Here is a 26247-nt window from a genome sequence, read left to right as displayed (position 1 = left end):
CTCTACACGCAGTATCATATCTCCCATTTCATCTTCATCTACCTCCTCTTCCATTTCCATAATTTTGTCCTCAAGTACATTGCCCTTGTATAGACCCTCTATATACTCCTTCCATCTTTCAGCTTTCCTTTCTTTGCTTAGAACTGGGTTTCCATCTGAGATCTTGATATTCATACAAGTGGTTCTCTTTTCTCCAAAGGTCTCTTTAGTTTTCCTGTAGGCAGCATCTATCTTACCCCTGGTGAGACAAGCCTCTACATCCTTACATTTGTCCTCTAGCCATCCCTGCTTAGCCATTTTGCACTTCCTGTCGATCTCATTTTTGAGACGTTTGTATTCCATTTTGCCTGCTTCACTTACTGCATTTTTATATTTTCTCCTTTCATCAATTAAGTTCAATATTTCTTCTGTTACTCATGGATTTCTAGCAGCCCTCGTCTTTTTACCTACTTGATCCTCTGCTGCCTTCACTACTTCATCCCTCAAAGCTACCCATTCTTCTACTACTGTATTTCTTTTCTCCATTCCTGTCAATTGTTCTCTTGTGCTCTCCTTGAAACTCTGTACAACCTCTGGTTCTTTCAGTTTATCCAGGTCCCATCTCCTTAAATTCCCGCCTTTTTGCAGTTTCTTCAGTTTCAATCTGCAGTTCATAACCAATAGATTGTGGTCAGAATCCACATCTGCCCCTGGAAATGTCTTACAATTTAAAACCTGGTTCCTAAATCTCTGTCTTACCATTATGTAATCTATCTGATACCTTTTAGTATCTCCAGGCTTCTTCCAGGTATACAACCTTCTTTCATGATTCTTGAACCAAGTGTTAGCTATGATTAAGTTGTGCTCTGTGCAAAATTCTACCAGGGACTTCCTCTTTCATATCTTCCCCCCAATCCATATTCACCTACTACGTTTCCTTCTCTCCATTTTCCTACTTCCGAATTCCAGTCACCCATGACTATTAGATTTTCGTCTCCGTTCACTCTCTGAATAATTTCTTTTATTTCATCATACGTTTCTTCAATTTCTTCGTCATCTGCGGAGCTAGTTGGCATACAAAGTTGTAGTACTGTGGTAGGCGTGAGCTTCGTGTCTATCTTGGCCACAATAATACGTTCACTATGCTGTTTGTAGTAGCTTACCCGCACCCCTATTTGATTTTGTATTTATAATTCTATATTCGCCTGACCAAAAGTCTTGTTCCTCCTGCCACCGAACTTCACTAATTCCCACTATATCTAATTTTAACCTATCCATTTCCCTTTTTAAATTTTCTAACCTACCTGCCCGATTAAGGGATCTGACATTCCACGCTCCGATCCGTAGAATGCCAGTTTTCTTTCTCCTGATAACGACGTCCTCCTGAGTAGTCCCCGCCCGGAAATCCGAATAGGGGACTATTTTACTTCCGGAATATTTTACCCAAGAGGAAGCCATCATAATTTAATCAAACAGTAAAGCTGCATGCCCTCGGTAAAAAAGACGCCTGTAGTTTCCCTTTGCTTTCAGCCGTTCGCAGTACCACAACAGCAAGGCCATTTTGGTTAGTGTTACAAAGCCAGAGCTGTCAATCATACAGACTGCTGCCCCTGCAACTACTGAAAAGGCTGCTGCCCCTCTTCAGGAACCACACGTTTGTCTGACCTATCAACACATACCCCTCCGTTGCGATTGCACCTACGGTACGGCCATCTGTATCGCTGAGGCACGCAAGCCTCCCCACCAACGGCAAGGTCCATGGTTCATGGACGGGTTCAGTCAAATAGCATACATTAATTTTATTCAAACAGGATTCCTCTCTCGCAGCCGATTCCTCTCTCGTCTAGCCTTGACTTCGTATCGTGTAACGTGCGTTGCACGAATTTCCATTCAAAATTAAACTTTCACGTAGTTCTGTTGCCCTGCGCCGACGCTAACACATTTAGATATCTAAATAAGTTTTATACAATTTCTCAGATACAAACAAGACATTATAAATACGAGTGTAGAAGTTGAACATTATCCATTCATCCATGTCTTGAAATTCACCCAATAGGTTTTGACGATAGCAGCATTCTTTCTCTTCCAAAGACTCCCATTCAGTTCCCAGATAACTTCTGTGGCGTTTCCATCTGGCTGCACCAACGTGATGCGGTCCTCGTTGTTTGTTTTTTGATGTCTACAGCCACGTCTACTCGATAGAGACTCAAGACACAGTGGCAGTACTTTGATAAGGACTCGAGACACAGTGGCCGTACCCCAGAGCTGGTTGCACCAACTTTTTTTGATGTGCACTCTGTTGACGATTCCTTCCAAGAAACGAAAGTTTTCCAGTTGCTTATCCGACCACTGATTTCCCGTATTCGTAGTAGTGGCGGGCACCGAAAGTTCAAGAACAATCATTAACTAAGTACTACTGCGTTCTTTCCGTCTCTTATGAAGAGCAACTTCTAAAAATTCGAACACGAACCTGCGGCATTCATGCACGAGAATTAACAAACGAAGTCGTTATACATTCCCTTACGATCATCTAGTGACAATACATTCTTATGTACAGCACTACTGTCAGCGAACAACCTGATAGTGATTCGGATGGTGTAAGATAAGCCCATCTGTTGCCTCCGGATGGCGCTGGGGACACCAGGATTAACATCTTGGCGGATGCCACGTACTAGAGGGGGCCAGCCACTCTCACTGCCAAATCCTCAGCTTGCTGCCTCTGCCTCATACTGGGAGATCAGGATAAAACGCCTGGAAAATAGTTAATGCACGTTGAAATTGACTACCCTACCTACACCACATGCACCGGGAGCAGACGATGCAAACTCGACTGCGTTAAGGAGCATGAAGCATTTTCAGGGCCAGTTGATTACACTCTCTGGTCAGTGTCTGATGAGGTACCTTTCATTGTTCTTGTGATCAGGACACCGTAATACGACTCACAAGCTCTCGGGCAGTATATCTGTCACTACTTAAAACAGCACATTGCTGGGTTTGGAGAGATGTAAACGGTGTAGACCAGGTACCATGCAGTAACATCACCCTGCACTGAGATGAAGTTGTGGCGTTAGGTTGTATGGGAACAGCGTAGTCACGTTGGTGGAAGTTGAGACGTGACAAAGTGGCAGGATGCAACTGTCGTGTTTCAACGTGACCGTGGCCACAACTTAAATTGAGATTCTCGATTTGTTGGGATAGCAGAGTGAGATATCCAGCGTGTCTAAGGACTGGCGTATCACTCGCTTCCTTGTAGTGCAACATGAAAACAATGGTAGCAGAAGGATCCTATCAGACTCGAACTGGCAATGAATGTCTTGTTTTGTCAGTGGTAATCAGTTTCAACTCCGACAACATTGGGAAGGAAACTGCGTGCATTGGAATATACGAGTCGGTTACCTCGAAAAAGGCGATTCGTTCGCAGCGCGACATAAGCCTCACACACCTTCAGTGCTCCATATGTCCGAAATAATGGACAGAATTAGACTGACAGGCATCCCATGTCGACCAACGAGCCGCTGATCTGCTTCTTTTCAAATACTATAAGGCACCAACTGCTCTGATAGTCCAATGAGTCGTGTAATTGGCAGTGTGTGTTAATTGTAATTCAGTCTGTGAGTGACCTGCAATGGATTGGAGATATTTTTCTTACTATGACTTGAGTCGACTCATTGAAGTTGCAGCGAACACGAGTTATGTGTTTACGTTAATGATCTAGCTGTCCCAGGCCTCACTTTTCTTTTACACATATTGAAAAAAGTGTTGCATCACCCTGGTTACCGGAACTGATGAATGTAGACATTGATATTGACTGTGGATATTGTATCACAGACACAGTCCCTTTGACTGTTCAGAGATGTCACTAAACCCGCCCAAAGATGTAAACAACTATGCATGAGCAACACCTAATAGGCGGAGGGGGTCCGATAACCGATCAGTTCCAGTCATTCCATCAGGAAGGAGGTACACGGCTAGTGTTGTCTGTAGCTCAACCATGCCTAGACGGTCAATACCGCGGTTCGAGCGTGTCCGGATTGTTACTTTGTCCCAGGAAGGGCTCTTGACAAGGGATTATGCCTCGGAGGAACCTTGTCAGCAACGCCACCATGTTGCATAATGTTTTTCGTGCAGCCACAGGACGTCGAGTTACGACTCAAACTGTGCGCAATAGGCTGGACGCGCAACTTCACTCCCGACGTCCATGGCGAGGTCCATTTTTGCAGCCACGGCACCTTGCAGCCCGTTACAGAGAGGCCCAACAACATGCCGAATGGACCGCTCAGGATTAGCATTACGTCCTCTTCATCGATGAGTGTCGCATAAGCCTTCAACCAGACAATCGTCCGAGACGGGTGTGGAGGCAAACCGGTCAGGCTGAACTCCTTAGACACACTGTCCAGTGAGTACAGCAAGGTGGAGGTTCCCTGCTTTTTGGGGTAGCATAATGTGGGGCCGACGTAAGCCGCTGGAGGTCATGGAAGGCACCGTAACGGCTGTGCGACATGTGACTGCCATCCTCCGACTGATAGTGCAACCATATTGGTAGTATATTTGCGAGACATTCGTCTTCATGGATTCGTGCCCCATAGTGCACTTCTCGTGAACGACATCCTTTAGGACAACGACATCGGTCGACTAGTGGTCAGCATGTTTTCCAGACATGAACCCTATCGAACATGACTGGGATCGATTGAAGAGGGGTGTTTATGGACGACGTGACCCACCAACCACTCTGAGGGATCTACGCCGAATCGCCGTTGAGGAGTGGGACAATCTGGAGTAACAGTGACTTGATGAACTTGTGGATAGTATGCTACGAGGAATACAGGCATGCACCAATGCAAGAGGACGTGCTACTGCGTATTAGAGGTACTGGTGTGTACAGGAATCTGCACCCACCACCTCTGAAGCTCTCGCTGTATGGTGGTACAACATGCAATGTATGGTTTTCATGAGCAATAAAAAGGGCGGAAATGATGTTTATGTTGATCTCCATTCCAATTTTCTGTACAGCTTCCAGAACTCTCGAAACCAAGGTGATGCAAAAATTTTTTTGATGTATGTATATTTTCGTGACTAGAACGCTGGAGACACTTCCATCTTTCGTCACTGGATGACATCGGACAGGGTGGGACAAATAAAAGTGGCCGGAAACGGAGTTCCAAGGTACAAAGAAACACAACAGAGGAAAGGAAACACAGTACTGATCTGACTATGACAGATCTTGAAAGTGACCACCACTCATTTCTGGACTCTTTTGGGCCCTGGAAAGCAAATCGGCGAAGGCGAATCAAAGCTGGACAGCTGGAATTGCTGCAGTCACATCCGAAATGTTCTGCTGCAATTGGTGAAGACTATGAGGGCTGTTGCCATACTTGAGGGCTCCCCACACAAAGTAATCACACGCTGACAGATCAGATGATCTGGTAGGGCAGCTAGGACTCGGTACAGAGTTACCTCTACTAACAGGCGTGAAGATAGTGTAAATGTGCCCAAGTTTCGGACCGCTGTATTTGCAGCTGCTCCATGCTGCTGGGATGTGGTTATATTCACACACACACACACACACACACACACACACACACACACCGTCAAACATCCAATCGTATCCACTTGTACGGACCACTTTTATTTTCCCCACCCTGTAGTTCGGTCACAGACAGCAATGGTCTTGTAACAGCAGCATTGGACACTGTCTTGAAGCAGGATAAAAGATAAATGTCAACAAAACCTAAGCAAGGGTAACGGAATGCAGTCGAATTAAATCAAGCGAAGGCGATGGAAATCGATTAGGAAACGAGACACTAAAATTAATAGATGAGGTTTGCAATTTGGGCAGTAAAATAACTTGAATAAAAGAACAGATCGGTTGATAGGACCCTTTCTGAAATCTCAAGGGATCATTAGTTTACTATTGGAGGGAAGTTGGGGTGGAGGGGCGGGGGCGGTGTGGCGCGGGGAAACGTTGTAGAGGGAGATCAAGAGATGAACAGAGTAAGCAGGTTCAAAAGGTGGCGATAGTTACTCGTAAATTAACAACCTTGCACAGAGTAGGGAAACAATGAGAGCTGCAGCAAACCAGTCTTCGCGCTGAAGACCACAACAGCAGCGCTAACCAAATCTGGTGTGTAGTTCTTACGTAAATACACTGACGAACCGAATCATGACCACTGCCCAAGGCGAGATTGAATACAAGCATTTGGTAACGATGTGGACACGAGACGCAGTAACGAATGTATATGAGATGGGCAGGGACGAATGGGAAACCATTATAGCGACAATACGGGATACAAAAGCAGAAATCCATTGACACAACCGAGTTTGAGAAAGAGCCAATTTTTATGGTAAGGCGAGAATGGCTGGCTGTTCGCGTGCTGCTTACGAGAACACTTACGACAGTGGTTGAACTGCCATGAAATCACGCGTAATCGACAACACGTTGGACCGCAACGGCTCATCACTGAATGAGGAAGTCCGGAGGACTGCCGCCCTGTGAAGCTGGACAAGCGGCGACTGTGGCAGGCCTGGCGAAAGAGCACAGTGCAAGTGGAAGCACCAGTGGTGCGGAGCAGCTCGCTCAACGCGCAGTGTTGAAAACAGCGTTCCGTAGCAGAGTTCCCGTAACGTGGAGCAACTGCATCTCTCTTTTGGCTGTATATAGCGCAGTACTTCTCGCCGAGATAAACCGAAAATTCAGTGGCATTAACGCATGGCATCTGTATTGGGTCGCCACCAGACTTCGTCTGGAAAATTTTTTACTCGAAGTTATTGACACTTAAAAAAAAAAACAAAGAACGAAAACGTTTGCATATACACAGAGGATAGTTTATTACATTGGCTCATGTGATCGATGAATCGTTACACAGCCAGACGCAGAAAGTCAATAAACTTAAATATTATTATTTTATTCATCCGAATACAAAGAAATCTAAATCACAATATAACTTAAAACTACAATATAATACTAATTACAGATAATTTCACAGAGTCCAATATTCGTCCCCAAAATGGCATGCCCATTCGCTGCAAACAAGTCTTCCATGACGTATTGTTAGTTCAGACTACAAGGAAACCAACAAGTGTTCAGAGAAAGTTTTCCAACACATGGCAGTGATGGTACAGCAGCCACTGTTACACGCCGAAGAAACAGTCAGTCTGGTTTCAATAATGTATTTATCATTTATTGGCGAATGATACGTTTCGCCTGATTCAGGCATCTTCAAACTGTCCTACATACATTACAGTCCTGTAAAATGTAAAGTTTCACTACCGAAAGTATCACAATTAACTGCCCCCTAAATGCGGAAGAATAAGCATAGAGAACGGCATGAGGATGTAGAAGTCAATGCAAACCACTGCATTTAAGACACGTAACTTGTATCCACGGGAAATGTTGCCAGTAATTGTAGAAGTGTCATGATGATCTCTCCCTTCGCAAAAGATTCTGGAATAGTCCTAATTCGGATCTCAGGGAGGGGAGTGCCAAGGGGGAGGCTACCACGAGTAAAAGATTGAATAATCATCGAAATGATAACGTTCTTCGAGTCGGGGCGTGGAATGTCAGAAGCTTGAACGTGCCAGGTTAATTAGAAAATGTGAAAAGGGAAATGCAAAGGCCCACTCTAGATACATTAGTTGTCAGTGTAGTGAAGTGGAAAGAAGACAATGATTTCTGGTAAGGGGAGTATAGGGTAATATCAACAGCTGCACAAAATGGTGTAACAGGAGTAGGATTCGTTACGAATTGAAAGGTAGGGCAGAGAGTGTTTCTCTTAACAGTTCAGTGATAGGGTTGTTCTTATCAGAATCGACAGCAAACCAACACCGACAACCATAGTTCAGGTATACATGCCGACGTCGCGAGCTGAACATGAAGAGACAGACAAAGTGTTTGAGGATATTGAAAGGGAAATACAGTATGTAAATGGGGATGAAAATCTAATAGTCATGGTGGACTGGAATGCAATTGCAGGGGAAGGAGAAGAAGAAAAGGTTACAGGAGAATATGGGCTTTGGACAAGGAATGAGAGAAGAGAAAGACTAATTGACTTCTGTAACAAATGTCAGCTAGTAATAGCGAATACTCTGTTCAAGAATCACAGGAGGATGAGGTATACTTGGAAAAGGCCGGGTGATACGGGAAAATTGCAGCTAGATTACATCATGGTCAGACAGAGATTCCAAAATCAGATACTGGATTGTAAGGGGTACCCAGGAGCAGATATAGACTCAGATCACAATATAGTAGTGATGAAGAGTAGGCTGATATTTAAGACATTACTCAGGAAGAATCAATACGCAAAAAACTGGGATACGGAAGTACTAAGGAATGACGAGGTAAGCTTGACGTTCTGTAAGGCAGTAGATACGGCAATAAGGAATAGGTCAGTAGCCAGTATAGTTGAAGCGGAATGGCCATCTCAAATAAGGGCCATCACAGGTGTTGGGAAGGAAAACGAAGGTACAAAATAGGTAACTGGGAAGAAACCATGGGTAACAGAAATACTTCAATTGATCGATGAAAAGAGGAAGCACAAATATGTTGCAATCCTGAATGAAAGTGAAAAAGAAATTCACGATCTGCTGAATGGAAAGAGCAGTGTAATAAATACGGAATATGGATTGAGACTAAATCAAAGAAAGATGAAAATGAGGAGCAGCAGAAATGAGAACAGCGGGTGACGTAACATTGGGTTTGATGGTGACGAAGTAGATGAAGTTAGGGAATGCTACTACCGGGGCAGCAAAATAATCAACAACGGACGGAGCAAGGAGGACATCAGAAGCAGACTAGCACTGGCACAAACGGCATTCCTGGCCAGAAGAAGTCCACTAGTAGAAACATAGGCCTTAGTTTGAGCAAGAAATTTCTGACAATGTACATTTGGAGCACAGCATTGTACGGAAGTGAAACATGAACTGTGGGAAAAGCGGAACAGAAGACAATAGAAGCATTTAAGATGTGGTGCTATAGTTGAAAGATGAAAATTAGGTGGACTGACAACGTGAGGAATGATGAGGGTCTGCGCGGAATCGGAGAGGAAAGAAATATGTGGAAATCACTGACAAGGGGAAGGGACAGGAGGATAGGACGTCTGTTAAGACAAAGAGGTACGTCTTCCATTGTTCTAGGGGGAGCTGTAAGATGGAAAAGCTGTAGAGAATCACAGAGATTGGAATACTTCCGGCAAATAACTGAGGACGTGGGTTGCAAGTGACATGAAGAGGTTCGCACAGGGAGGAATTCGTAACGGGCTGCAACAGACCAGTCAGAAGATTGATGACTCAAAAAAGCAGCCTTATGCCCTTCAGACCATAACATCTGGACCACCTAGACGATCATGTTCGCCAGTGCTGGACGTACCATTATATAAGGAGAGGTGGAACACGTAATGCACCCACGACCACTGCCAAACACGGTCGTTTTGCTGGTCGCTGTGTTATGGTGTGGGGAGGCGTAACCTTGTGTGGGTGTAACGAGCTCAAACTCTTTACACGTGTTGAACTCAATAGTCAGCGTCACTGTGACTCTGTTCTCCCTCCCGTGCGCGTCTTTCCAGGGGTGATTTCGGCCCTGACTTCACTTTTATAGATGACAAGGCACAACGGCATTTCAGAGCAAGTGTTGACTTCATGGTGATCAGACACGCTGTTAAGAAGCAAATATCACCTCTTACAAAGTCTAGTCGACCATCGTAAATAGCGGTGACTCCAGAGTAATTTGTGTCTTTCAAAAAGTATCAGTTCTGTTCATCTCATTGCGTGTTTCTTTTAGTCGCCTTCTGTAGAATACTGCAGCAGTTGTCTGCAAGTATGGTCCAAGTTTCATCGAGCTATGTTACTTGTCAGTGACAGATTATTTGGAAGTTACATTTTTGTGTATATGGCATTTAAGTACAAAACGTGACATCGGCTTCTAGAGAGTGTTAAGTGTGACACGTACAGAGCTAAAGAGCAGAGGCACTGGCCTTACGTCGCCCCTGGTACGTGGTGCTCCGGCACGTCCTGGAAGCGCGCAGCTGCAATGAGTAGCGTGTGTCATTTCACAAGTACATATTCATTTCTATGTGTGTATGTGTCTGTGTGTGTAGATCCTCACTTGCGAAGCCCTTATTAAGGGAAATGGTCGTACTGTTAAAGCATTCTACAAGAAGAAATATACCAGAAGGGGGAAGTGTTCTAAAATATCCAGTAAAATAATAAATAGACGAAGCGACACTATGGAGTGTATATAGGCCTAGAAATAACGATGTGACAGGCAGAATAAGAACAGTAAAACAAAAAGGGGGATCTGTCTAAGGTGGTTTTTACGAAAAAATTGAACAGCAACTTAACTGTGGACGACGAAATATCCATTATAAAATAACAAAATAAAGGACATGTTCTTACTGATTCAGAATTTTAAGGAAAATGTACATTGGCGGAGGCCAGCAACGAGTTCCTCAGCTAGAAGTAGAGGCGTATAAGCCTTTCAGGAAATGTCTGCTTGCAAGTTGAGGCTGGTCATTTAAAATGTAGCCATCGTTTTCCTCTACGTGTTTGAAAATTTCGAGCTCTTCCCATACATCTAATCTACGTCCTCATACTTCTTTGTTTAAGTTTACGGTGTTCCTGTAGAGCCACAAATCCATAACTATCTTCCTTCGTCAATGTTACATAAAACAGCAAATTTATCCGCGACCTGCACAGGAATTCTATCGAATCGTTTCCTTGTACCTCTGGCGTTTATTCGTTATTATATATTCATCGTAAAGCGTTACACTCCCTGTAGATGACCTAGACGAAGCCATTTCGGTGGTAGAGCACTGGACATCGTCCTTAGTAGAGCGTCACCTTCTCACACACAAAAATTTCTATAAATATTTCCAACGATCTGATACGAACCCGTGAATACGTTGACTGTGTGATTGTAATGGAAAATGGTATTGACTTACATATGTCCAGGTTAGTACAGTCTCAAAATATAAACTAAATGATCAGAGACAGCCGACCGGAGTGGCCGAGCGGTTCTAGGTGCTACAGTCTGGAACAGCGCGACCGCTACCGTTGCAGGTTCGAGTCCTGCGTCGGGCATTGATGTGTGTGTGTCCTCAGGTTAGTTAGGTTTAAGTAGTACTAAGTTCTAGGGGACTGATGACCTCAGAAGTTAAGTCCCATAGTGATCAGAGCCATTTGAACCACTTTTGATCAGAGACAAACATTCTGAGTAACTATGTGACATTTTACTTCAGAAATATTACTAATCGACTGACGTCGCTTTCAGTTTCAGGCAAAAGATTCAGAGGATAAGGGTGTTAGAAGGTTGTCGACGAAAGATTGCTGTTTTAGTGGTGAACAGCGCAGTAGCTGTCGTAAAATCATCATGAGAATCAGGATTCGAACATTTGTTTCTGTAGCTGCTTAGCGCTTACAAATAATTAAAACGTTCAAACAGCTAAAATCGACGTTCTCAGAAATGTTGGGATAGAGTCTGTATTAACAAAAATTATAGCACGGAAACATGCCAACCGTATTGCCGATTACTATAATGTTAGTTGGAACCAGGACAACAATACCGTGCACGGACTGTTTCCTAGGAAATGCAGCTCAACAAAGCCTAGAGGCTATATAAGGCGACGCGCTGCCCCTGAAATTCAGTCCACTTCAGCAGCGGGAGAGAGCAACACGGGGCGACGTCAGCTTTGCACGGCGAGAACTTCTAACGTAAGTATAGGTAAGTACGTCTGTCCACAGGTGCACTGGCGAATACGTGTCTGCGACTCTTCACTTCTGCGACTCTGCAAATCTGCGACTCTGCACATCTGCGACTCTACACGCCTGCAGGACTACGCGCCGGCTGTGGCTACGCGCCTCACTCACGCGTCTTGGTCTTCAAGCCAGTGACTCCTACATGTTTGGTGCTACATGTCTGACTTTGTGTGTCTAGGATTACACATCTGGCAAAGCAACGTACTCTTTACATCTACCAGTCAACTTGGCTGGTACTCTACACTGCGCATACTCAAGTCTATGCTTCGCATCCATGAGCCTACACTTCGCATCCACGAGTCCACGCCTCACGTGCATGAGTCTACACTTCGCATACACGAGTCTACGCTGCACGTGTACGAGTCTACACCACGCTTCTGCAACTTTACGCTTCCGTGACTCGGCTTCGCATCGGCTACTCTACGCTACTCGTCGGCCGCACCACACAGCACCGGCTCTACCCACTCCACCCACACTACGCATCTGCATCGCGCCGCTGATTGTGAGGACGACGCCGCTGCATGGCAGCTCATCGTGGTCCCTCAGTTCCGACCAGGGTTTTCGGGAGGTTTCCCTTGGTTGTAAGGCGAATGCCGGAACTGTTTACCCCCTCCCATTGATAAAGAGATAATTCATGTGAAGAAGAAATTGAGAAATAAATGATGCAAGCTTATATACCTTGTGTTAATTATTTTTGACAGTGTATGCTGAGTAATAAATGACATTATCCATTTACGTTGCCTAAGGCAGGAAGCTTCATCCGATAGCTGTAGTAAGCAAAGAAACTGATCAGTAGACATCTCTGGCTAACGTACGAAGCTCTAGCAAAAATGTCTGAAAAATGGCTTAAAAAACATTAAGCTCAAGCGAAAAGACTCAATAAATCACTTAGCAAAAAAGACGAAGCTCTAGCAAAAAACATTGAATAATCACTTAGAAAAAAAAAGACTGAAACTGACTTAGCAAAAAAGACTGGAAAATCACATGACAAATAAGACTCAAAAATCAGTTACTCTTTCTAAGTCGCTCTAAACTTTATTCAGTGAAACATGTGTGGCAGTGTGTCTACTCCTACACCTGAAAGACGTTTTTCGCCTTCAGTGTCCGTTGTGTTCCTTAATGTGCAGACCATAGCTCATACGCTCACTAATTTTACTGTCACGATACGTGCAGTTTCTTACAGAAACCAGACGGACGAACATTTGTGTTTACATTGAGAATTTATGGCTCTGTAGCTGTCTGTGTATTCGATACAAAAATGGTTCAAATGCCTCTGAGCGCTATGGGACTTATGAGGTCATCAGTCCCCTAGAACGTAGAACTGTTTAAACCTAAGTAAGCTAAGGACATCACACACATCCATGCCGAGGCAGGATTCGAACCTGCGAGTATTCGATACAGCTAACCGACGTGGATCGACAGATTTGAGTCTTTGTATTTGGGGCGCTTAGAAGAAATCGCACTCTCTTCGTTTAGCTAGTTCAGTGCAATGTCACTGTAATGTTCAGTTGTACTTTACGTTTGGCCGAAGCACATTTTACACATTTGCGTCAGCGAACTATGCTTGGATTATGTCTCCTCTTATATGTACCTACGACACCGTGACTTGTGAAACATTTTCAATACCAATATGGTAAAATTACTTCACGGTCGTGAATACTGAAACGTTGCATGTTTTCAGTTACACCATTGCACATATAGGGCATCGAGAAATATGTGCCACAGTAGGAGAAGTAAATTATCCGATCTCTAATTGAGATTTAGCTACATATTAACAACCACTGGTGTTGCATTCTAACAAGTCCATGTGTAAAAAAGGCGGATTTTCTCACACCAGTTTAGAAAAATGCTGTGCTGGTTTTCGAATACCACGTCACATAAATAATACAAAAACTAAAATACGCAAACGAACAAGCAGATCTTCAGTATTCATAAACAGGTGGTGTCACAGCCTTAGCCTATACAAAGTCGTGATTATGACGATTTTCGACTTCGAAGGATAAATACTGCCATACTGATGTCCCGTCTGACCGAAATTTACTTAAAATACGAAGACTATCCTAAAAGAAGGCACAATTACGCCTCCTACTTCTAACTATTCTTATGTTTTTGTCTGAAGTGAATTAATTATGCCCAGATTCCTCCAGTTCCCCTTGTTTAGTGGTCGACTCAGTACTATACGTCGATCAACCTCTCAGCCATATGGCCAACGCAACATATTCTCAACAAGGAACTCTCTTTTGACTCTAAATTTACTGTGGAGATATTGAAAGACTGAGATGATAAATGCAGCTATCTACCTGAAGGTTTTGGATAGTCAGATCAATTTTCCCAACAGTAACTGGTTGCAGAAAAGACGAGCGTCCCTTGCGCACTGGTAGGCAAACCAATTATCATCAAAATTCAAGGACATGTGAGGGACAGTGATTGTGAGAACGTTATTTCTGTAAATAACATATTAGGTCAGAAGCTTAATACCAGTAGAAGATTTCAGTAAAGTGGCGTCTTGTGAGTTTTCAAGCAATTTTATCAGAAAGTCAGATGCGTTAAATGTTATGTTCACATGCTGTATTATTAAACTAACAGTTCTGGTAAAGTTATTGTTTGCAATACCAAAGATAAAGATTAACATTTTTCAGGGTCCTAATTTTGATCTGAGTCATTTGTTTTTCAGTCAAATTGCATATATTAAATTCAATGGAAAAGGATTCCTCTCTCGCAGCCGAATTATTTGATCTATCGTCCAGTCTTGATTTCGCATCGTGCAACGTGCGTTGCTCATGCTTCCATTCGAAATTAAACTTCCACGTAGTTCTGTTGCCCTCCGCCGACGCTAACACATTTAGATATCTAAATAAGTTTTATACAGTTTTTCAGATACCAACAAGACATTAGAAACTCGAGTGTAGAAGTTGAACATTATCCTTTCAGCCGTCTCCTGATTTCACCTAACAGCTTTTGGCTATAGCAGCAGTCTTTCTCTTCCAAAGACTCCCATTCAGGTCCCAGAGATATTCAATTGCGTTTCCATCTGGGCTGCACTAACGTGATGCGGTCCTCATTGTTTGTTTTTCTATGTCTTCTGCCACGCCTACTCGATAGGGACTCGAGACACAGTGGCAGTACTTAGATTAATGACTCGAGACACAGTGGCCGTACTCCAGAACTGGTTGAATCAACTTTTTTCCATGTGCACTCATTTGACGATTCCTTCCAATAAACGAAAGTTTTCTAGCCGCCTATCCAACCACTAATTTCCCATATTCGTAGTAGTGGCGGACACCGGAAGTTCAAGAACAATCATTAACCGGGTACTACTGTGTTCTTTCCGTCTCTTACGAAGAACGCCTTCTAAAAGTTTCAACGACGAAACTGTGGAATCCATGCACATGAATTAACAAACGAAACCGTAATACGATCATCTAGTGACATTACATTCTTATATACTGCACAACCGTCAGCAAACAACCAGATAGTGATTCGGATGGTGTAGGATAAGTCGTTTTTGTGTATTCAGAACATTAGCGGTTCTGTGGCTTTAAATTAGGTTCAGCCCTGGGATATCACTTTCATTTCTGATTAACATTCGGCTCTCGGTGAAACACTCTGCGTCCTAACAGTGAATTATTCTTCAGTCCAATAATGTACGCGACAGTGATTGTGGAAGGAGTCTAACTTCACGAAAAGTTGTTTCTTACAAAAGATAATGAGCATTACTGACGTCTTCGTCATGGTAACCGATTACTGTATGTAAATCGAGGATACTGTCAGTATTACTGACCCACTCGTCAGTATATTACAGTTCGCTATGAATTTAGCGGACACTGGCAGATCAACCGAGCCATGTGGCTCAAAGGTTGACACATTGGGATCGCATTCGGAAAGTCGGTAGTTCAGATCCCCCACCGTTCATCCAGATTCGTTTTCCCGTGGTTTGCGTAAAAAGTTGAGGCAAATGCTGGGCTGATTCCTATCAGAAAGATGTGGCTGAATTCCTTCTTCAAGCCGAGCCTGTTCTCCTACCTAAAAACTTCGTCTTTGCACAATGTCAAACTCTAGTCTTCCATCTTCTTCCTCAATGCCAGAATTACTAACGTAGCAGTCAATGGATTGCGAAAGAACAGAATCTGAGATGTAGTGCAAGATGGTTTCCCGTTAATTTGTAGCAAATGTGCGTGTAGGTGCTTTGTAAGGTCTGGGAGACCGAGCGCGGACTGGTGGCCACACACTGACTGCGCATCTGTTGCTCCGGATGGCGCTGGAGACACCAGGGTTAACACCTTGGCCGATGCCACGTACCAGAGGGGCCAGCCATTCTCACTGCCAAATCCTCAGCTTGCTGCCTCTGCCTCATGCGGGGTGATCAGGATAAAACGCCTGTAAAATAGTTCATGCACCTTGATATTGATTACCCAACGTACACCAAATGCACCGGGAGCAGACGATTCAAACTCGACTGCCGTAAGATGCATGAAGCATTTTCAGGGCCACTTGGTTATACTCTCTAGTCAGCGTCTGATGAGGTACCTCTCATTGTTCTTGTGTTCAGAACACCGTATTACAACTCACAACACAGCAGACTGCTCGGTTTGGAGAGATGTAAACGGTGTAGAACGGGTACCATACAGTAACATCACCCTGCACTGTCATGAAGTTAAGACATGACAGTGAGATGCTGCGTATGTGGCATTAGATTGTATGGGAACAGCGCAGTCACGTTGGTGGAGTTGAGACGTGACAAAGTGGCAGGATGCAACTGTCGTGTTTCAATGTGACCGTGATCATAACTTCAATGTATGTGCTCGATTTGTTGGGATAGCAGCGTGCAATATCCAACGTGTCTAACGACTGGTGTATCTCTCGCTTCCATGCAAAGCAACATGAAAACAATGGTAGCAGAAAGATCCTAACAGACACGGACTGGCAATGAATGTCTTGGTTTGTCAGTGGTAATCAGTTTCAGCTCAGACAAATACTGCTGTTTTAAGTGAATGTAGGTCCATATAAATCGGTTTCGATTTGAGCATTTCGAAGGAAACTGCATGCATTGAAAATCCCGAGTTGGTTACGTCGAGAAAGACGATTCGCTCCCAGCGAAACATAAGGCTCGCACACCTTCTGTGCTTCATACGTCAGAAAGAATGGACAATCTGACTGTCAGGCATCGCGTGACGACCAACGAATCGCTTATTTGTGTCTTTTCAAATAGTATAAGGCACCAAATGCTCTGATCGCCCAACGTGTCGTGTAACTGGCAGTGTGTGTTGATTGTAATTCAGTCTGGAAGTGACCTGCAATGGTTTGGGGAAATTTTTAGTACCATGATTTGAGTCGACTCATTGCAGCTGCAGCGGACACGTACCATGTGTTTATGTTAAAGATCTAGCTGTCACAGGGCTCACCTTTCTTTTACACATATTGAGAAAAGTTTTGCGTCACCCCGGTTCCCGGAACTCATGAAGATAGATGTTGACTGTGGATGTTGCATCACAGGCACAGTCTCTTTGACTGTTCAGAGATGTCAGTAAACCCGCCCAAAGATGTAAACAACCATGCATGAGCAACACCTATTAGACGGAGGGGGTCCGATAGCCAATCAGTTCCAGTCATTCCACCAGGAAGGAGGAACACGGCTCCTGTTGTCTGTAGTTCAGTCATGCCTAGACGGTCAATACCGCGGTTCGATCGCGTCCACGTTGTTACTTTGTGCCAGGAAGGGCTCTCAACAAGGGAATTTTCAGGTGTCTCTAAGTGAACCAAATCGATGTTGTTCGAACGTGGAGCAGATACAGAGAGACAGGAACAGTCAATGACGTGCCTCGCTAGGCCGCTTAAGGACTACTACTACAGTGAATGACCGCTACGTACTGATTATGGCTTGGAGGAACCCTGACAGCAACGGCCCCATGTCGAATAATGCTTTTCGTGCAGCCACAGGACGTCGTGTTACGACTCAAACTGTGCGCAGTAGGCTGCATGATGCGTAACTTCACTCCCGACGTCAATGGCGAATTCCATCTTTGCAACCACAACATTATGAAGCGCGGTACGGATGGACCCAACAACATGCCGAATGGACCGCTCAGGATTGGCATCACGTTCTCTTCACCGATGATTAACGGATATGGCTTCACCCAGACAATCGTCGGGGACGTGTTTGGAGACAATCCAGCCAGGCTGAACGGCTTAGACACACTGATCGGCGAGTGCAGCAAGGTGGAGGTTCCCTGCTGTTTTGGGGTGGCATTATGTGGGGCCGACGTAAGCCCCTGTGGTCATGGAAGGCGCCGTAACGGCTGTACGATGCGTGAATGCCCTACCCCGGCCGATAGTGCAACCATATCGGCAGCAATTTGGCGAGGCACTCGTATTCATGGACGACAATTCGTGCCCCCATCGTGCACATCTTGTGAATGACTTCCTTCAGGATAACGACATCACTCGACTAGAGTGGCCAGCATGTTCCTCAGACATGAACCCTATCGAACACGTCTGGGATAGTTTGAAAAGGGCTGTTTATGGACGACGTGACCCACCAACTACTCTGAGGGATCTACACCTAATCGCCGTTGAGGATTGGGACAATGTGGACAAATAGTGCCTTGATGAACTTGTGGATAGTATGGCACGACGTATACAGGCTTGCATCAGTGCAAGAGGATGCGCTGCTGGGTATTAGTCGTACTGGTGCGTACAGCAATCTGGACCACCACCTCTGAAGGTCTCGCTGTATTGTGCTACAACATGCAATGTATGATTTGCATGAGTAATAAAAAGGGCGGAATTGATGTTTATGTTGATCTACATTCCAATTTTCTGTGCAGGTTCCGGAACTCTCGGAACCGAGGTGATGCAAAACTTTTTTTTATGTGTGAAAATGTTCGTGACTTGCACGCTGGGGACAATTCCATCTTCCAGCGCAGGACTCGTACATAGGAAGTCTCTGGTTAAAGTCATCGCCCACCTACCTAGATTAAGGTTTTTCGTGATTTTCTTGAATCGCTTAATCGAGTGCCTGGATATTACCTTTGATGACAACAGTCGCTTACCAGGGCTACGAGCAAACATTCCTTCGTTGACGAACTGTGAGGGCCACTGACGCATTTCGAGTGATCTGCTAAATCGCCTGATCTTAATCGTGTACAGTAATTCTGGAGTTGTGACAGCAAGTGGCACAGACCTGTCAAAATCCTTGCAGTCTGGTAGCTCTTCCCGATCTGCTCATCAATGAGTGACTTCAGCCGCATATGGTACCCGTACACCTACTTCTGGATCTACGTGATTACTCTGCTGTTCACAATAAAGTGTCTGGCTGTCTCTCTATAGTTCAACTCTCGAACGGCGCGAGGGAAAAACAAGCACATAAATTTTTCTGTGTGAGCCCTGATTTCTGTTCCTTTATAGTGATGATTATTTCTCCCTATGTAGGTGGTTGCCAACAGGATGTTTTCGCAATCGTAGGAGAAAACTGGTGATTGAAATTTCGTGAGAAGATCCCGACGCAACGAAAAACGCCTTTGTTTTAACGACAGCCACTGCAATCCACGTACCATGTCTGTGGCACTATCTCCCCTATATCGCGATAATACAAAAGGAGCTGCCTTTCTTTGAAATTTTTCGATGTCATCCTTCAGTCCCATCTGATTCGGATTCCACAACGCACAGCAATAGTCCAGAATAGGGCGGACAAGTGTGGTGTAAGCAGTCTCTTTAGTAGACTTGTTGCACATTCTAAGCGTTCTGCCAATGAATAGCAGTCTACGGTTTGCGCTACCCACAACACTATCTATGTGATCGTTCCAGTTTAGGTTATTTGTAATTGTAATCGCTAAATATTTAGTTGAATTTACAGCCTATAGATTTGCGTGACTGATCGCTTAATCTAAATTTAGCGGATTTCTTTTAGTATTCATGTGAATAGCTTCAAAAGTTTCTTTATTCAGGGTCAAAATTGGTTCAAATGGCTCTGAGCACTATGGGACTCAACTGCTGTGGTTATCAGTTCCCTAGAACTTAGAAGTACTTAAACCTAACTAACCTAAGGACATCACACACATCCGTGCCCGAGGCAGGATTCGAACCTGCGACCGTAGCAGTCGCACGGTTCCGGACTGCGCGCCTAGAACCGCGAGACCACCGCGGCCGGCTATTCAGGGTCAATTGCTACTTTTCGCACCATACAGATATCGTATCTAAATCATTTTGAAATTCGCCTCGGTCATCTAACGACTTTACAAGACGGTAAATGACAGCATCATCTGCAAAAAATCTAAGAGAGCTTTTCAGATTGTTTCCTGTGTCGTTAATATAGATCAGGAACAATAGAAGGCCTATAACACTTACTTGGGGAACGCCGGATATTACTTCTGTTTTACTAGATTACTTTCCGTCTACTACTACGAACTGTGACATTCATAACAGGAAACGACGAATCCAGTCGCACAACTGAGGGGATATTCCATAGAGACGCAGTTTGTTTGGAAGACGCTTGTGAGGAATAGTTTCGTAAGTCATCTGGAAATCTAAAAATATGGAACCTCTTTGACATCCCCTATCGACAGCACTCATTACTTAATGAGTGTAAAGTTCTAGTTGTGTTTCACAAGAACGATGTTTCCTGAATCCGTGCTGACTATGCGTCAATAAATCGTTTTCCCCAAGATAATTCATAATGTCGAACACAGCCTATGTTCCAAAACGCTACTGCAAATCGACGTTACTGGTATGGGCCTGTAATTCAGCGAATTACTCCCATTTCCCTTTCCGTGTATTGGTGTGATTTGAGCAACTTTCCACTTTTTGGGTGTGGATCTCTCTGTGAGCGAGCGGTTGAATATAATTGCTAAATATGAGCTATTGTATCAGCAAACTCTGAAAGGAACCTTACTGATATACAATCTGGACCGGAGACCTTGCCCTTATTAAGTTTTACCAGTGGACTTCTTCGTCGAATTGAGACAATTATCGAGGCTCTGGCCGGTGTTACGAGGTATCGACGTGATGTCTCCTGCCGTTGAAAACATGCTTCTACTGTAGTAGAACATAAAGACAGATGGATATGAAACTGATCCAGTTAATCTTCGAAATCTAGTATTTGGAGACTCATTACTTTAGTTTAGTTTAGTTGTGTCATACACCGTAGATCACTTTCGCGATTATTTTATCGATATGATGTGGAAAAAGACATATTACAAGATATATATACACACATCAATAGTGCTGATATTAATATTACTGAAACTTTTAGTTCAACACATCCAACTACATTTAGAAATACAATTTTTTTGCCAGTTCTGAAACAGAAACTCGTCCATGGAATAGAAGAGTTGTCCACAATTAATGATTTTAAGCTAGATTTAAAACTTGTCAGACACTTTATGTTCTTCGGCAAATGATCAAAGACTTTTGTTGCCGAATAAAGTACTCCTTTCTGTGTAACTGACAGCTTCAATAACGGATAGGAAAGGTCATTTTTCCCTCTAGTGTTGCACGTATGAACATCACTGTTCTTCGCGAATTGAGATGGATTATTTATAACGAGTTTCATTAGCATATATATGTACTCTGATGGTGCAGTTAAAATACCTAACTCTTTGAATAGGTGCCTACATCACATCCTTGGGTGAACACTACTAATTATTCTCACTGCTCTCTCTTGTGCAATCAATACTTTACGTTTAAGTGCTAAGTTACCCCAGAAAACTATTCTGTAAGACATTATTGAGTGGAAATATGCAAAGTACGTTAGGAGGCTGATCTGCTTATTACCAAGACTAGCTATTATACGAAGAGCGAAAGAAGCTGTACTTAATTATTTGAGAAGCTCAGTAATATACCTCTTCTAGTTTAAGTTGTCATCAATATGAACACCCAAAACTTTGGATAAATCTGCCCTGTTAATTGAGCCCTGTTCATATGCTACATCAATTGTTGGTATGACTCTATTCGGTGTACAGAACTGGATATAGTGAGTTTTTTCAACATTGAGGGATAGTCCATTTTCTGAGAACCACTTAACAATTCTTTGAAAGACATCCTTAACAATATCTTGAGCTGCTTTTTCTGGAATGGGATTTATTATAACACTCGTGTCATCTGCAAATAGTACTAGTTCTGCTTGCTGAACGTTAAGAGAGAGGTAAATAAAATATCGTGTGACTATGGCCTCCCGTCAGGTAGACCGTTCGCTGGGTGCAAGTCTTTCGATTTGACGCCACTTCGGCCACTTCCGCGTCGATGGAGACGAAATGATGAAGATGAGGACAACACAACACCCAGTCCCTGGCGGAGAAAATCTCCTACATAGCCGCGAATCGACACGGACCCTTCGGATTGACATTCTGTCGCGCTGACCACTCAGGGGTGGAGAGTGAGAGGTTATTCACACGAATAAGAAACAGCAGAGGACCCAAAATTGAACCCTGTGGGACTCCTTTTGTGATAACCCCTCCCCCCCCCCATTCATTAGAATTTACCACTCTCCCAACAATATTTGTGTTATACAGCACAACGTTTTGCTTTCTGTTCGTTAAATACGAATCAAACCAGCTGTGTGTATAGTCTTCAATCCCATAAAACCTGAGTTTTTCTAAGAGTGTGACATGATCCACACAGTCAGATGCCTTGGAAAGATCACAATAAATGCCAACTGGCGATAATTTGTTATTTAGGGCTTGTAATATCTGATGGGTAAATGTGTAGATAGCATTCTCAGTCGAGTAACCCTTCCGGAATACGAACTGTCACATGCTGAGTAAATTATTTCACTTAAATGTAAGACTACTCTTGAATACATAACTTTTTCGAATATTTTAGGACATGAAGTCAGCAATGAGATTGGTGTATAATTATTTAAGTCTCTCGTGTCCTCTTTCTCATGAAGAGGTTTGGCAATTGCGTATTTCAATCTGTCTGCAAACATTCCCTGTGCCAGCGAATCATTAGATATATCACTAAGGACTCCACTTATTATTAGAACAACACTTCAAAATTCTGTTAGGGACTCCATCAACACCATATGAGCTTTTCTTTTTCAGTATATTTATAATTCCCTTAATTTCAGTTGAGAATGTAGGTGCTATTTATAGAGGCTTAAAGTCCTGGGGAATTAAATGTTTAACATATATTTTTGCTACTTCAACTGAACCCTTTAGCCCTATTTTTGCTCCTATATTCAGAAAGTTATTGTTAATAACACCTGCTAATTGTGAATTATCACTCACAACATCATCATTTAGCTTTAATGCTATGGTATGCTGTGCACAGTCAGGCTGCCCATCTCCTGTTTGACAATATTCCATATAGTTTTAATCTTACTATCCGCATTATTAGTTTCTGCCAGAACACATAAGCTTCTCCACTACTTAATGATTTTCCTTCAAATATTACAGTATTTTTTGTAGTAAGCAAGTAACGTCGCATTCTGACTTGTTCTTGCTTGTCCAGATGTTTCCCTCTTCCTCTTAACGATATCTTAATTCCCTTAGTAATCTATGGCTTACTTGGCTTTGTAATGGCTTTTTTGGATAACGTTTCTGGGGAAGCAACTCCCGAATACTGAGACAAATTTACTGTGGAATAAATTAAATTTGGTATCAGCATCATTTTCTCTGTATATTTCATGCCATTCTACCTCTTCTAGCCCGCTCTTGAAACACTGTACCCTGTTCGCATCAATAAGCCTCCCTGCCTTGTATGAACGTGCCTGAAACTTGTAAGGTGCTATATGTGTTATTTCCATTAACTGTGCGTCATGACCAGAAAGCTCATTAACAACTGGGTACACATTAATTGTTTCTGCCTGAGCACTGTCAATTAAAATGTTATCGGTAAGTGACCAACTATCCTGCTGCACACGAGTTGGAAAATTTACAACAGATGCTATATTGAAACTATCAAACAAAAATTCTAGCTCATTTTTCATATCCGTATCTTTTAAGTAATTTACATTAAAATCACCAAAACCACTAACTGCTTCTTTTTGTCTGACAGGTAGCTCAATAATGCCTCTAGATTTTTCATGAATAGCTTAAAGTTACCTTGAGGGGATCTGTAGATTGTTAGAATTACTGTAGAAGTATATTGCAGTAGCAACTCTCAAGCACATGTTTCAAGGATCCAATCTACATAAAAACTATTGTTTCAATGTTTTTCACTTTGTGTCCAGTTTTTATATAAGCAGCAACTCCTCCTTTTTCCATGTTGACTCTACATGAATAAAATGCTAATCAGTAATCAAATAAATTTAACTTCACGATCCCTGAGGTTACAGGGTGTTCAGAGAGACACAAAACATCTGTACCTTCGGAGCTGCCTTCGCCTCTTTCGAGAACATTCGCCACAATGCGGGTTTCATACGGCATTCTGCAACCAATATGGCGTTGTGCGTCTCTCAGTTCTTCACATTCACCGACTGCCTGTCCGGTGACGGATCGCCACTACTTGAAGGTCTTCTTGCATCGCCTTCCTCCAGTCCCTTAACTGGTCAGTGACTTCCACGTGCTATAGTAAAATTAATGACGTACCGAATTATCCTCAATGACATCTCTTGATTCGCCTTACGCATAGCAGTTATCGATGGGTTCTAGCAGATGACGCCATTTGCTTCTCTGCCTGCTTTTCTTTATCTGAATATTAATGGCTGTAACTCATATCCAGATAACAGGTGACTGGTACAATTTTCCTTCCTTATTCTCTACTTCAGCTCTAGGTAATGGACAACTGTAGTATCAAGTATCGATACCAGCCCACGGACGTCGTGAAGTTAAGTAAATCTTCTGTTTACTGCGTTAACTTGTTTGCTAATCATTTCCGCTCTCGTCCAGCTTTCCTATGACGGTAGTTGCCGACCACTCTGTAGCCCACCTGACCTTCAACAACATCCACAACTGCGCCGAATAAAAAGTAAAAGAATAAAGAGGCAGAAACCGACCTCCTTGGAGGATCAATTTGGATTCCAGAGGCAGTATTGGCCCTACGACTCTTCTTAGAAAATTGGTTAAGGAAAGGCAAATGCTATTTATGACGCTTGTAGACTAAGAGAAAATGGTGACAGGAATACACACTTACACTGTTAGAAATTATGAGATAGCAAGGATATACGGGTAGCGAAAGGCTACTTACAACTTGCACAGAAACCAAAGCAAAATTTGGAGAAGGAATTATGTTCAGGAGGACGAAATATATGTTTGAAGTTTGACAATGACATTGTACAGGGTGGGGGCACATAAAAGTGGCCGGGAACAGAGATCCGAGGTGCCAGGAAACACAACAGAGGAAAAGAACTACAGTACTGAGCTGACTACGGCAGATGCTGAAAGTGACCACCAATCATTTCTTGACTCTTTCGGGCCCTGGAAAGGAAATCAAAGCTGGACAGTTGGAATTGCTGCAGTCCATCCGAAATGTTCTGATGCAGTTGGTGAAGACTATGAGGGCTTTTGTGATGCATTTTAGACTTGAGGGCTACCCACACAAAGTAATCGCACACTGACAGATCAGATGACCTGGGTGGCCAGCTAGGGTTCCCTAAAGAGTGACCTCTGCTAACAGGCGTGAAGATATTGTAAATGTGCCCAAGGGTTCTGTCGGCTGTTTGGGCAGCTGCTCCATCCTGCTGGGATGTGACTGTATGAACACATTCACATCCAATCGTACACACTCGTCCGGACCACTTTTATTTGTCCCACCCTGTAGTTCCCTCACAGACAGCAAAGGTCATGTAACAACAGTTGAATGGATTGGACACTGCCATGAAGGAGGATAAAAGTTGAATGTCAACTCAAGCTAATCAAGGGTAACGGAATGCAGTCGAATTAATCAGGCGATGGTGAGGGACATCGATTAGGAAACGAGACACTAAAATTAATAGATGACGTTTGCTATTTGGCCAGTAAAATATCTGATCATGGCCGAAATAGAGAAGACATTACATGTTGACTGGAAATGGCAAGAAAAGCGTTTCTGGAGAAGAGAGATTTGTTAATACAGAATACAAAATTGTTACCAAGTTTTTCTGAACGTACTTGTCTGAAGATCTGAGGTGTAGTCTTTTATGGATGTGAAACGTCGACGATAAACAGTTCAGGTCAGAAGAGAATAGAGACCTTTAAAATTTGGTACTACGGAAGACTGCTGGAGATTAAATGGACAGATTATCTAACTACCGAGGACGTGTTGAATAGAACAGGAGAGAAAAGTAAGTTGTGGCACAACTTTACTGAAAGGACGGATCGGTTGATAGGATCCTTTCTTTGACATCAAGGGATCACTAGTTTACTATTGGAGGAAAAGGGAGGGGAGGGGAGAGGGTGGTTAGGTGTGGCGTGGGAAAACATAGTAGCGGGAGATCAAGAGATGAACAGAGTAATCACGTTCAAAAGGAAGTAGGTGGCGGTAGTTATTCGGAAATTAAGAGGCTTGCACAGAGTTGGGTAACAATGAGAGCTGGAACAAACGAGTATTCGCATTGAAGACAACAACAACAACGCTAACCAAATCCGGTGTATAGTTCTTACGTAAGTA

Source organism: Schistocerca serialis, chromosome 2 (assembly GCF_023864345.2).
Source record: "Schistocerca serialis cubense isolate TAMUIC-IGC-003099 chromosome 2, iqSchSeri2.2, whole genome shotgun sequence".
Classification (NCBI taxonomy): Eukaryota; Metazoa; Arthropoda; class Insecta; order Orthoptera; family Acrididae; genus Schistocerca; species Schistocerca serialis.
Note: the sequence above shows the minus strand (reverse complement) of the source record.